Raw genomic sequence first — 15033 nt, forward strand, 5'->3', positions numbered from 1 at the left:
GTGGAGTGGCGGCTGTGGAGTGGCGGCTGTGGAGTGGCGGATGTGGAATCGTAGATGTGGAGTGGTGGATGTGTCAAGGTGGCATGTTCTCACCCAGCTTCAGCTTTTGCGGTGAGGCCCACTCATCTGGATCACTGCTGTGGAGTCTCGGTGCAATGTGTACATGTATTTCGGTAAATAACTGTATTTCCACCTGCCCTAACTTTCGTATTTTCAGCTTTGTTTTTCTAGTATTGATGCCTTTTTTTAGAGTCATTCTTGTGCTTTGCCAACTACAAGAAGAGGAGATGTGATTCCAAAGCATGGCTAGCAGCAGTCAGTTGCTGAATCCATATTATTGGCCAGCCGTCTTGTCTCTTTCTGAGCCCTGTCAGCTTAGTTCATAATGTTTCTAGGATACTTAAGAGTATAAGTTCTGGAAAGAAAGGAAATAGGCAGATTCCCAAACCCGAGTTTTCCCTGCTGCTTGTACAGCTTCTCCCAATAATTGGTTGATTTGTCTTCTCTCTTGAACAGTGGGACACATTGACACTTTGCCTTTCTTCACTCAGAGTTCCCCAAGAAATTCTGTGAGGTCTCAGTTGATAATAGCCTATGATTTTTTAGGATTATTAATTAATAAGTTCCTTGTCAGCCTTTCCCAGAGATGGGGCATATTTAACCAGGACCCTCCGTGCAGACAAGTGGAAGTGAACTAGAGGGGCCTGTAGACTATTCCAGCCCATTTAAAGGTGGAGCACTTGGCCCTATGTTAGTTTCGTGAAGCAAGGGACCCAAACACTGAGGAAAATGATGGACTTAATTGTGTATCCAGACCATCTCTCCATGCTGCCTTTGTGTCTATTGGGTGTGCTGTTAGTGGCACCCACTCACAGAAATGGGGAACAGTTGATGAGCATATGGCGCAGTCCACCACCTCGAGAACCCAGTCTGAAGACTGTGATGTCCCCTCAGGTCTAGGTAGCTCAGGCTATGGAGGACTATTTCTCCAGTTTATACAGCTAGCTGTAGTTCTACCAGCTCAGAGCTGTGCTTGAGCCCAATGAAAAGGCTTTGGTTTTCTTTTCCATTTTGTTTTTAAAACATCCTTGTCAGTCTAAATTGCTGTTTAGATAAGGCAACTCTACTGGCCAAGAGTAAGGAATAAAATCTGCTAAGTGGATACCACACACTTCCTGTCTGCCTGTACATTCAGCAGGCCCTGAAGTGAAATGGCCAAGAGCCTTCATTCTGATGGAGGGGTGCCGTACTGTGAAAATACAGCGGGGTTTCTCAAGACATGCAGAAGTGCTTATAAATAGATAGCTTTCAATCAACATGTAGCGTATTCAGGCATGCGCTCAAATATAGTAGCTGCATTCATTCGATAGACATTTCCACTAAGCCCAGGACTATACTAATAAAAGCGTGATCCATGTGGGCTGAAGGTAGCCTTTCACTCCGTCTTTCGCAGCCAAGGCCTAATGATAACCGAGGCTGTTTTCGCTTCACCAAGAGAGCTTAAGAGCTGAGCTTAGTCTTGAAGTGTTTCCTCTGCTTTCGGTGTGCAGGAGTGGCCATGTGGCTAGCAGCATAGGCATTGAAAACCTGTGCTGTGTGGTTGTGTGTGCAATCTCGCCACTTAGCACAATGCACATTTTCTTCCTCCTGATTGGCAGAGTGTTTGTATCCGTAGACTGTTTTATTTTTTCCTTTGACCTTAGAATAAACAACCAGTTAATCCATTCTGTGACTCCTTTTGTAGTATCGGAGTTTGATTTTCTGAGGGCGATTTCCTTTTGCCGCTGCCTTGGGCTTGGCTTTGTTCAGCCGGCACTGTCCTCCTCCTACGTTCTTCGGAGCTAGCTGTAATTAGTTCGCTTAACACAACACCAAAAAATTTTCCCTTGCCAGTGATGTCAGATCTGCCTTCCCTTTTATTATTCTGACTTATAAACTGCAGTGACCCGTGAGTCACCCTCACCATCTCCTGGCCCTGTGCCCACATTGTGATCTATGAAAAGGGAGTCCTGCCAAGGGCTACAAGGCGGAAAACTGATATTATTATGGTCTTCTGAATGGTAACTCTGAGCCATTTTCTAATCTTTTGTGATGTCCTTGCCAGAAAGGGGGTGGGGATGGTAAATCATAGCAAAGTGAAGGAGCTAACCCACGCATTGCTAACTTTCTCCAGACTGGGGGCTCAAGTGGCTATCAGTATCTATATAGAATTATTACACAGTGCTGCTTACAGGCCAAAGTGTGCTTTCTGGAGGCTCTTGTTACCACAAGGCTCAGAGACTCATAGCCTCTCATGCCTGTGTCTTCACCCATAGCCTTGTAAAGCAGTCATCCAATAGCATCAGTCAAGAAGAGGTATCAAGGCTTTGGGAATGAAAATATGCAGCAGAAAAAGCATGCAACTAAGAAACCATTTGATGATAACCACTGGCACAGCCCTAGCTGCAGACTCCTAGGGCTTCCCATGACGTCTAGTGCTGCAAAGCCCTGCCGTTCTCCAGGTTTCCGTCTGGAGCAAGCTTTCCCTTGTTTCTGGGCTGAGGGTGAGGCTAAGGGAAGGGGCAGCAGAGGATGATGGGTTTTTATTAGGTAAAGGAAGAAGGGAACCAAGTTAGAAGGGGAAAGGGAAAAGGGGGTAGAGATGGATGGCCGGAAAGGAGAAGAGACTGAGGATGGGGAGGCTACAGGCAGGACTGGAGAGGTGGGTATCAAAGCCTGGCATTGTATGTGGGGCAATGCCATGGCAGGACCCGCTAGTTTGTACAGCTAATTTGTAACAGGTTTCTATAAAGGCGAAGTGGGTAATTGACTGCCAGGATTTAACTAGACTGAAAGCCTGGCTTTTATCACTTCCTAGCTGTGGCCACAGTGGAACCCTGGAACTTCCCTGAGCCTCGGTCTCCTCAATTGTGAAATACAAATCTCCACCTTTGCAGGCCAGACAGAGTTATCAGATGACTTACGTGAGGTTTTCTATGAGCAAATGAGACAAGTAACTCTTGGTGTAATTGAAACGGGGTTGCTGATGGTCTGTCAGTTCTCAGGGGCCGTGAAGTCCCTGGATGGGGGTGACCAGCAGTGTGGCTCCGGTTTCTATAATCCCTCGTGTGTGCTGGAAGTGCAAGGGGGTGGTGGTCATAGCCCTGTATTTTGAGAAACAATGGTGCAGAATATCTCAGTTGTCTGTGTGGCTTCAACACTACTTATTGAAATCATCGGCCTCTAGGAAGTCTGGTGCCAGGGCTGATAAAGCAGTCTTAGTAATTCTCCAGCTGCTTGGCCAGAGATAGGCTAATGTCTCAGCAGTGCCCCTCTCCCGCCCCCGCGGCCGCTCCGCTCTCCCCGCGCCCCCCCTCGCCCCCCCCCCCCATCATCTCCCATTCTTTCTGGACCCTTTCCCCCCAATAAGACCCCCCTACTTTTATGTCTTGTTTAACAACCTGCTGAATTTGACTAAGGTTACTTGCAGTCACATGGGTGAACTTACCAATGCCTGTGTCACTGAAGAAAATGACTTCCAGCCTGTTGATCAGCAGCCATTAGCTGTTAGTCGCTCCCCAGAAAGGGAGGGACCTTTGAGGCCCTATACCACACCATGCTGTTGTTGACAGAGACGAGTGTTTAAAAAATTAGACTACGTTCGAGTTAGAGGTTGTTTAAAGACATGACAAGGGACTGGTGTGGTGGCCCATTTCTGTAGTCCCAGCTCCTGGAAGGCTGAATGAAACAGGGAGAAGACATTTGTGGTCAGCCTGGGCTACCTGGAGGAGATGGTTAACGCCAGAAAGAGGGTGAGGTGTTTGTGTGTGCCTGACAAATAGAAGCCAATAAAAAGAAAACCAAGCAACCCAACTAAAAAAAAATGAGCATTATGCTAAAGGAAATAGCCAAATAAAAATACAAAAAAAGGTGCTTAGATTCATCTTGAGTCATGAAATTAAAATCAGAGATGACCACAGACTCCACCAGTGGCTAGTGGTTAAATGGTAGCGCCTGCTATGTTCTCCTGAGAAAGGGAGGTGGCTACCGGGAAGGACAGCTTGCTACAAACACTCTCCCAAGAAAACCCTGACGAGTTTTTGAAGATATGCATTCCCTGTAGCCCACTAATTTTACTCTAGATGCACACAGCACAGATGTGTCTGTATGCGTACCATAGCTCTCACAGAGGCGTGTCTACAGCAGCACTGTCTGTCAGAGGCCGGGGTAGAAGCCCTTCTTCACCTGTCTACCAGTGGCAGAATTGGACCAGGCATGGAGTAGACTAGTCTGCATCGATGACAACAAATTTCCTACAGCCACAGCAGCATCAGAGGGATCCTCAGACATGCTGAGCAAAGGAAGGTGGACACGGGAAAGAGAAATGCATACAACGTGATTCCTGTGGATGTAACAGAAGCTCAAAGAGCGGTGCAATTAAGCTACGTTATTTACTGCTGTGTGCTCAGCGTTAAGTCAGTAAAGAAGGAGAGGCGGTGACTACCACAGGGTGAGACTTGCTCTTGTGGGTTTAGTGGGTGTGGCTCAGAGGTACACAGAGAGCCCTGGGGACTAGCAAAGTCACCTTCGTTAGCTGGGGTGGTGAGTGTGGTTCTTTTGCCGTGAGTCATTGAGCTGAATGGTTTTGTTCTGTGCCTTGTTCTAAGTGTGTATTGTATTTACAGTGGAGAACTCCAAACGTGAACAGCAGTGTGGCCACTCTTAGTATGATCTCTGGAGTCTGGCACACACAGCCCCACCCCCACCCTTGTCTGTCTGTGCTCCTGCCTGTCTATTTCTCTGTCCCTGTCTCTCTCTGTGAATTTGTCTCCACCCCCGCCTCCTTTTTTTAGAGAAAGTGTATGGCTTTTCGAAGTGAGGTTTGACAATAAAAACCCAAATTGTACTGCATATAACCATAATCCCTTCATTCACCCCACCACCAAGCACCTCCTTAAAAAGTATAACATTGTACAACTCTAAGTTGGTTACTCCCGGCACAACCTGTGTTGTTTGACATGGTACTCTAAACTCTTCACTTCTTTGATGTCTTTCAGCCCAGAGCCTATGGCTTTCCTCATTTGTGTCTGGGGAAACACTGGGGTCTAGCCTAAGGGAGGCTGGGCCGTACTCACTCACTGAGCATGCTCATCCTTGTGACCAGAGCCAGCTTCTCACATTTCTTGAAAAGTGTGGTGTTGACATGTTTAATATCCTGTGGCATTTCCACCAGGCCCTGTAGTGTGATAGAAAAAGGCAGCGATAATGTCTGAAGGCCAAGGTGACTAGCAAGGCCGTGAGACACTGCTTCACGGCTCGGGCTGGGTGGTAACTTTTGTCTGAGCTGTCTGAGGAGTTACTGACAGGCATATCTAGCAGGATCTACACAGCACAGTTACAGGGAGCGCTTATGTGTGCCTGGATTTTGAACAACAACGAAAAAAGTGAAATTTTACCCACAATTGCATAGATAGTAAATCAAAGACCAGTGCATTACACAAAGGAGAAAGATAACCTTAAGGCTTGAGGCTTTTCTGGAAGAATTCCAAGAATGTATATGGCAAGAGAATGTCTCAGGGCTATCCTCTAAAAGCTGGTGACCTGTAGATCAAAGGCACAGTGTTTTATGAATCATCACAGACGCTCATCCCACTGCTCTCTGTCGCGATGTCCCTCTTCCGTCTGTCCTAACGATCTTCCTCCAAGAATCCCAAATCAGTCCTGACAGCATTCGCTTTCCCATCTTCAGGAATGCAGCTGGCACATTCTTTATGTGAAGGAAGCACTCCTGGGAAGGATATGAGCCAGACTTGAGTGAAGAGTATCTTATTTCATCCACACAGAACTACAGTGTCCAGGCCCTGTGCAGGCCTGAGGACTTGAATGGAAGCAGAGTGGCTGAGCTTAGTTCTTCGGACAGCCATGCCTGCAGCTGGGGATGCAGGGATGGATGGGTGTTCACTGTGAGGAGGAGCACTGTGGTTGCCCATACAATAGAACCCATCTCTCGAAGGCAGTACTCACAGACACAATGTTTGATCCTCTGCTGTGACATTCCATGAAGTAAACTGCTTCCCTGTGTGGATCCAAGATCTGGTTCACTTGGCCATAATTATTTGAAAATTCCTCATCACTTCACTGTGAACTTTGTGAATTTCACTAGGAATTCTGTGAAATACTGAGATGACAGACAGGCCTCCAGAGATGGCAGCAAGAGATCCCTGTCTCGTGCATTTACAGTCCTATGAAAACCCTTTCCTTGAGGACGTTGGTTTTAGAATAAAATCCTGGCAATGCTGAGAGGGAGTTCCTTCCAAAGCGATGAGACACTCAGCAGCTCCCTGTCTGCCTTTGATAAAGTGAGGCATCATGGTGGAAAGGTCGTAGGGCCAGCAACCTCCGAAGCCCAGAAGGAGGCAAGGAACCAAAGTCCCATCAGCCGAATCCTGCCAGCAAGCACTTGATTGTAGGAGCGAATCTAGCCCCAGCTGAGCCTTCCATCGAGACCCTAGCCCTGACTGACACAATGATGGCAGCTTTGTGAGACACTCTGAAGTAAGAACTGCCTCCCTGGCCTCAAAAACAGAGGTAAGAAATGTGTGTTTGTTTTAAGTTGTTTAGCAGTGCGTTATAAAACAGTAGATAGCTAATGGTGGATTCTGTCACCTTTGCCTCCTATAATATATTCCTTAATAATCATTAACAACTACAGGGGTATATTTTACAATTTCAACTATTAAACTCAGTGTGCTTTTGTTGTGTGCATTGCAATCTGTCGTCTTTTGAGTTACGGAACTGACTGCCAGCATTAAGAATCTTGTGTAGGGCTGGAGAGTTGGTTCAGCGGTTAAGAGCTCTTCCAGAGGTCCTTAGTTCAATATCCAGCAACTACTTGGTGGCTCACAATCATCTGTAATTGGATCTGATGCCCTCTTCTGGTGTGTCTGAAGACAGCTACAATGTACTCATATAAATTAAATAAAAAGGAAAAGAAAAGTGGGGGCTTTTTGTTATTTCATTTCTTATAAAAAAAGAAAAAGAAAGAAAGAATAAAAGAAAGAAGGAAGGAAGGAAGGAAGGAAGGAAGAAAAGGAAGAAAGAAAGAAGGAAGGGAAGAAAGAAAGAGAAAGAAAGGGAAAAAAAGAAAGAAAGAAAGTCAGTCTAGTGTAGAACACAGCTCTCTCTGGCTATATCATGACACTGCTTCAAGATCCTCTGGAGTTCCCTGAAACACAGGTTTTTCTGTACGTGGATAATATGAGTCTGAACCACTGCTCTGAGCTCTTTTCCCATTTCTGCTGGTACCTCAAGATTCTACTAAAGAGACAGTGCCCTGCATCTTCCTGGAGGCTCCCTGTTTCTTCTCCTCTCCCACTGTCTGTGAGAGAAATGTAAAAGCTGCCAGACAGAAAAGCAATGCTTGGGTCAGCCCTGAGAGCAGCAACAACCACCACAGTATGAGAAAGGAGAGCTGAGATTGGGGAGACCTTGGAGGAGCCCTCTGTCTTACGCTTGCTGATAGTAACCACCTCCCCCCTCCCTGAACCACCAAAGGATCCATCTTTCACCCAGGCCACTGCAACCTAAAACAAACCTGTATCTTCAAGGACATCTGCCCAGCAACTGTCTGTTGTTCATTGTGGCCAAAGATTTTTGTTTCAAAATATCTGATGTAATTCCTCGTTTTTGTCTCCGACCCTCTCCCTGGCCTCGCCTCCTTGAATATGCCCATTGTTTACTGTGGCATGCACACTCCCATTGAGGCGCTTAGCTCTCCCCAAGTAATTGCCAGTGGTTTTGATAATCTCCCTGGTTGCGTTTCTTCATTTTTATAAAACGATACAACCTTCACGATGCTCTCGCCTCCCTTTGCCACTTCTTGTCTGCAGAGGAGAGCCCACTTTTTCAAGATTGTCCCTTCCAGGTTTCTCCAGACCCCCTAAGCCAGATGTTGTGTCCCCTCTTTCTAACCTTTCCATGCCACTTTTGGTTTTGCTAGAGTGGTATCTTATTCTGACCCTCATCCTGAGTGGGTTCCCACCCTGTCCCTGGTTCTGCCTCTTCTGGTCATGCAAGTGAAAGTAAAGTCTTTCTGAGGATAGGAACTGTTGTCCCTCATTCCCTGTGTGGCCCGGTCCTCATGGAACAGTTTGCTCAAGTCAAACTGTTTTTTGCTTACAGTCAAAACTTAAGGATTCCAGATGTTAGAGACGCACCAGCCTTTGGCATATCCACCGTCACTTAGTGGATGCCAAAGAGCATCTTCTGTAGGTCAGGCCCTGTGCTTTATGCTTAGGGCACAACACTCGACTATAAAGTGTCCTTGCCCTAAAGAATGTTTAGGTCTAATGTGACTCCAAACACTACATTATAATAGTCCAATGTCATCACTTCAGAGACCCTGTTACCCACTGTCTACAAGACATTCACAGGCCCCGTTACCCACTGTCTTATTTGACATAGCCTAGAGAGGAAGAGATGAGTTATCTCAAAATTCAGTTATACAGAAATCAAGGTATAAAAATCAGTCTAGCCTACTTGGGTGTGTGTGTATGTGTTTCTTTCTTTCTTTCTTTTTTTTTTCCCCTCCACCCTAACTGCCTTGCCAGCAGCCCTCTCTGCTAGGTCTTGTGATGAATGAGGAACACTCCCTTCCTTCCAGGCGTTCAGCAGAGGGTGACAAGACAAAGGTCAGATACAGCTCATAGGAGCTGGTTAATAAAATGGAATCCAAAGTGGGTGATGAATTCCAAATGTAGGCAAACTTCAATCTTAATTTAATAATCATTTTCACTTAAGAACCTTTTTCTTTCCTCCCTTCCCCTGCCAAGAGATGACATCATTCCTCTGGGTATTTTTCTTTTAAATGGTGTGTGTGTGTTTGTGTGTTTGTGTGTGTGTGTGTGTGTGTGTGTGTGTGTAGGCTCATGTCACTGTGTATATGTTGAGGTCAGAGGACATGCTTAGATTAGGTGTTAGCTCTTATCTTTCAACTTCTTTGAGGCAAGGTCTCTTGGCTGCTGTTGTATATGCCAGGCCATCTGGCCATGGACTTCTGGGAATTCTCCTGCCTCTGTCCCTTAAATCAGTGTAGGAGCAGTGGGACTGCAGATGTACTTCTGTGCCTGGGTTTTTCATGGACTCTTGTCTTAGCTGGGTTTTCTATGGCTGCAATTAAACACCATGACCATTCACTTGGTTTACACTTCCACACCACAGTCATCACTGGAGGAAGTCAGGGCAGGAACACAAACAGGGCAGGAGCCATGAGAAATGCTGCTTACTGGCTCACTCACTCTTCATGGCTTGCTCAACCTGCTATCTTATAGAACCCAGGTCCACCAGCCCAGGGATGGCACCACCCACAATGCCATCAATCACCAATTAAGAAAACATTCTATAGGCTTGCCAGCAGCCCAGTCCTAGGGAGGCGTGTCCTCAATTGAGGTTCCTTCCTCTCAAATGACTCTAACTTGTGTCAAGTTGACGGAAAACTAACCAGGACACTTCTAAAGATTCAAACTCGGGTACTTACACTTGCATGACAAGTGCCCTATCCATTGAGCCACCTCCACACCCCCTGTCTCTGGGTTTGTTCCTTGACCTTCATGTGCTCATTGGTCACCCAGTTCAGAGAAAAAGAAGAAAGGGCAGGGCTTTTTGTTTTCTTAATGATTAGTGTTAAGAATCTGTTTGTGGTCTACCATGAGGCTAGGGCAGTAGCTACATCTGGGTCCTGTGTCTACAGATGGAGTCTGCTGTCAGCGTACCCAGGGGTCATACTGTGCCCTTGCTGTGGTCTTTCAAGCTGCCTCAGCTGTAAGATGGGGTAGGCATATGTCATTCCTGGAGCTGTATGCAGATGGGCGTTCATGTGCTGGGCTGCCATGGGGGCAGGGAAGCATTAACCCCTTTCCTCTGTTTCTTTAAGCTGGAGAAAGCATACCCAGAAACTGTGAGTATAAAAGAACTGTTCATTTCCAGCTCACACATCCAACCAACATATCACGTTTACCACAGCTTTTAAAGGTCAATTTTAGAACAGGCATGGGGAACATATCCAGAACCCCAACACTCAAGATTCTGACACAGGAGGATCTTGGTTTCTAAGTCAGCTGGGCCTCTCCAGTGTGACTCTGTCTTACACGGAAAAACAAAAAGCCGGATTCTTCTCCATTGGTCCTGGCTGCATGTGGCTGTTTCTTTGTCCCTGTGGATGTGGTGGAGAACATTTGTTCATTGTATCTGTACTTAAAGGTGTTCTCTGGAATCCTCTCATTTTCTCCAGACTACTCTGGAGAAAGACAAGGGTATTTGTGTTGGCACACACTGCCAACATACCAAGAGAGAACATGGGTATGGGTGGAACACATAGCCAGTCATAGATGGAGATGTGAATACTTTTGGCTTACAAATTGATTTTCCTTTGCTATTCTCAGGCCAAGGAAGCCCCAATTACTTCAGGACTTTCCTGGAGTAATTAATTCACCTGGATGGTTTTCCTCTCCTCCCTTCCTGTGGGTCCCTTGTCAGGAACTTGCTCTTCATTACCCAGAGATTGTTAAGCCAGGGAGCGCCTGCTCCGGAAAGGGCCAGTGTTAGGGGCACACAGAGACACAGGGGGTAAAGGAAATGAAGATCACGCCCATGTACTCTCACTCTCTCTGTCTGAGGGATGCTCTGTCCCAGGCAGATCTTGGAAATGCTTACAGAGGTAAGAAGAACACTGGGAAGGAGAGAGTCCACAGGTCCATGAGTGGACAAAGACCTCACAGGTGGAATTTGCTTTAAAGACCGAAAAGGAGTAGCAGAACCAGAATGGTTCAGTGTCACTGAGGACATTGAAGCATTTAGAGGCAGCCCAGGTCAATGGCTGTGATGGCTAATAGTGGATAGGACCCTCAGCTGAAGAACTGCTGTGTCAGGTTGGCATGCGAGACTGACTGGGCATTTTCTTGGTTATTAGTTGCTATAGGAGGGAACATCTCTCTGTGGGCAGTACCATTCCTAGGCAGGGGAGTCTGGCTGCATAACAAAGCTAGTGACTAAGAGTCTGGGAGCAAGCTGTTAACTAGCTTTCCTTTGTGGTCCCTGCTTCAGTTCCTGCCTTGAAATGCCTCCCCTGAATTTCTTCAGTGATGCATTGTCACCTTGAAGCATAAGCTAAAAGTCTTTCCTCCCCAACTTATTTTTGTTTCTGGTGTTGACAAGCACCATGCAAACAGACAAAGCAAACAGTAACAGAAAGGCAAACTAAGGTTTCATGTAGAAGAGTGTGGGGAGAAAGGCTGATACTGAACTCATGCTGACTTTTCTCTGTGCTCTTCCTGCTCAGGCTGACAATGCCCTGACAGTCAGATAATCTGGTACCCAGCCAGTGTCTTCCTCTCACAGGTTGGAAGAGGCCAGATCTGACCCCAATCTCGGACATCTTTTAACAAGAAGTTTTTCCCAAGGCTGGAGGGGGGGTTGTTTCGTTTTGTTTTTTTAATAAATGACCTTCATACTCCCATTTATTTTTGTACGTTGCCTTATTCTCAGGCTAACCTCAGTGCCTAAATAGACAGGCTCGACAGAGGCCTCCAACCTGGAGGGTTTATTTTTTAGGGAGGGGGGCAGAAAATGTATTCTTGTCTGGCATGGAAAGAGGGGAATAAGAACTTTAAAAAGCTACCCCATTAAGATCTTAGCCAAGGCCAAGGGGACTTCCAAATATGTCACACTGCGGGAGCAGCAACTATGTATGGAGAGCCTGAGGAATTTATGTCGCATGGAAAATCTCAGTAGTGATGGTCCAAACAGCGGCAGACTCGACAGGCACGGAATTGCTGCCTGCTGTGCAAACCGTGGATCGTGTGGAGGAAAGGGGGCATTTCCAAGCTACCAGGCCTCTCTTTCCATACCTCTGGTATTTGTTGGGGCAAACAGTTAAGTAAAAAGCAGGCTGCGTCATGGAAAGATCACCATGGAGGATCTTTCTGAGGTAGAAGTTTCCTTCATGGGATTTGGGCAGCAGAGACTGCTCCAGGTCTATGAACCATCGCTGCTGTGGTGTGTCCCCAGAGTCATGTGATGGATGCTTAGTCCTCACTACAGTATGGTCGGAAAGTGAGACTCCTTGATGGTGTTATGAGGGCTCTGTCCTCATGAACGCTGTCACTCTGGAGGGCTTAGTCATCACAAAGGTGGACTCAGGATGAGTTCTGTCCCCTTCCTTTTCTTACACATACTCTCTTGCCCGTCTGTCTGTCATAGAATGATGCATCCTCCATCTTGGATTTCCCAGGCTCCAGAACAGTGTAACACAAACCTCTCTTCTTCCTAAGTTAACCAGTCTCTGGCATTCTGTTGCAGCAGCACAATGATTAAAGACAAATACCCACTCCAATTGCCGCACTCAGAATTCTCACTTTCTGTACTACTCTCTGATTTCCATCTGGAAATTTCCACAAAGGATGTCAAATGGTACATTCTTTACTTTCTGAAAAATATCCTATGTATTGATCTGCTTTATACTGTTGTAATAATAAAATATTTTTTTCTCACTCCATACCCCCATTGGTCCCGTTTTCACTCCATTACATCTGTGTTCTCCCATCCCCAGGATCTCCCTAACACACAGTGGCCCTATCCTAGTTTCTTGACGTCTACTGGTAACTCCAAATTAAACACATCTAAAGATTTAGTGCTAGGATTCGTATGTGAGTGAGAACATGACATTTGTCTTTCTGGGTCTGGGTCACCTCACTTAGTATAATTATTTAACAGCTCCATCCATTTACCTGACTATTTCATAATTCTAGTTTTTCACAGCTGACCAAAATTTCATTGTTAATGGGTACCACATTCTCATTATCCATCAGTTGCTAGGCATTCTGGCTGGTTCCATGTTCCTAGCTATTGTGGTTAGAGCATCAGTGAACATGGATGGGCTGGTACATCTGTAGTGAAATAAGCAAGTCCTTTGGGTGTGTGGGCAAGAATGGTCTCATGGGTCGGCTTCGTTCTAGGGATGTTTGCTTGTTTCAGGACCCTCCTCAGTGACTTCCACAGTGACTGTGCCAGTTTACACTCTCACCAGAAATGAATGAGGGTACCTGTTCTGTCACTTGTTACCTTAATCTCAGTCATTCTCAGTGGGATGTGACATCATTTCAAGGTAGTTTTAGTTCCCATTCCCTCCGCAGTAAAGAGGTTGAACACTATTTAAATATTTCTTAGCTATTTGCGTTTCTCCTTTTGAGAACTGTTTGTTTAGTTCTGTAGCCCATTTTTAAATTGGATTGTTTGTTTCTTTGTTTTGTGTGTTTAGTGGTAGACTTGAAACTCCAAAACTTTTGAGGAAAAAGAAAGATGTTTACCTCATGATGCAGGCTCAGTAAACACTCTTCAGGATGCAGGCTCAGTAAACACTTTCTGCCCAGGGTCTAGGTCTGGCAGAATATTCAACCAACAATCAACAAATAGGAACACATAAAAACTATTAGACTGAAGAGGGAGACCACAGGAGGGGAAAGAGCTTCACCAGCTATCCATCAGACTAATGTCTACATCAGATTAATGTCTACAATGGACCCTTTTCAAGCTGTTCTGCCCACTCTCCGTGCTTCCTACCAGCCCCAGAGTTTGGCTCTAGAATCAGTCTTGTCTACTGAGGTGAGGCAGCTGTGCTATGATCCTAGCTGTTTGTGTAGAACCAGAGTGTTGTGACTGTTGAAGTGGGGTCATCCTATCCAGCTGGGTAGCATACTCCAGTTGAGGAATTCACTTGGGGAGTTCTAGTGAGATGAGCCATGCTGGGGACTCAGAATTTCAGAACCATGATCGAAGGGGGAAAGGAAGGCAATTTGTGTGAACACACAGCCAGTAGCAGGATGTATAGGCAAGAGCAGGTAAATTCACTGAGCAGAATTCTTAGAAAATGCAGCCCAGTGGGGTACCAGCCCATCATCATCATTTGGGAACTTGGGGTGCACAGCCTCTGGGCTCTACCCTGACCTGGCTAACAAGGGCCCCAGGAGCTCCTGTGCTTGTGCAGCCAGCCATGCTTTAACCAACCAAAAGCCAACTCTTATATGTCTCTACCCTCCCCACCAACCCCCATCAGGACTCAGATTTAATTGTCTAACCTGGCTTTGTCAGTTTATATTTATGGTGTCTTGACTAAGTCCCTAGCTTCTCTGGACATGTTTCCGAAAGGGAGATATTAGGTGAATGTATTGAGCTAAGCTCTGACAGGGAGCTAGCAGGAAAACACACCTCACTTGTTCATCATCCTCACAACGCACGTGACCCAGAAACACTTATTTCCATTTGTCAAGTGAGGACTTGAGAGTGTCAAGTGTATGTGTGACTTAGGTCCAGTGAAGGCTGAAACTGTAGGCCTGGCATCTGTCCCCTGCTGGCCCTCGGTGAGTTCTTATCACCCTGACAACGTGCATAGAGATGACGTAATTAGGAACGACATACATCTTAGTAGATATTCATAGACATTTTCTATAATATGATGGAAATTTAATTGCTTTGTTTTTTCTCTTCCAAATTTTCTTGAGATTAACATGTTCTTCTTTTGTCATAAGAAATACAATGAGAAGATTATCATTTTTAAACATCTCTCTTTTTTATCTTTTGAGTCAGAGTTTTGCTATCCATGGTCGGGGTCTGCCCTTGAACTCACTCTGTAGTTCAGGCTGGTGTCTAACTCACAGTTCTCCTGCTCCTGAGTACTAAGATTATCCCCTTGACTGACCATCATCTGTGCTCATTAGCTTCAGGAGGAAGGACAGGACCCTGATCCTATTGGCAGAAGCAGAGAAGATACTTAACTCAATCTCTCAGAAAGTACCAATCCACTCCGACCCTGCTTGCTAAAAGCCACCACAAGTGACCTGTGAGAGGCTCACCAGGAACCTGAACTTCTCAGTACCTGGGTTCTTCTCTGTGCCTCTCTGGTTCCACTGCATCCTAGACAAACTTCTCAGCCATGAGTCTTTCCATGTGTAATGAAAGAGCATGAAAAAAAAGTATGGCTTAGAGACTCATGATGAATGGCTT

This window comes from Grammomys surdaster, unplaced genomic scaffold (genome assembly GCF_004785775.1).
Source record: "Grammomys surdaster isolate TR1022 unplaced genomic scaffold, NIH_TR_1.0 227, whole genome shotgun sequence".
NCBI classification, from domain to species: domain Eukaryota; kingdom Metazoa; phylum Chordata; class Mammalia; order Rodentia; family Muridae; genus Grammomys; species Grammomys surdaster.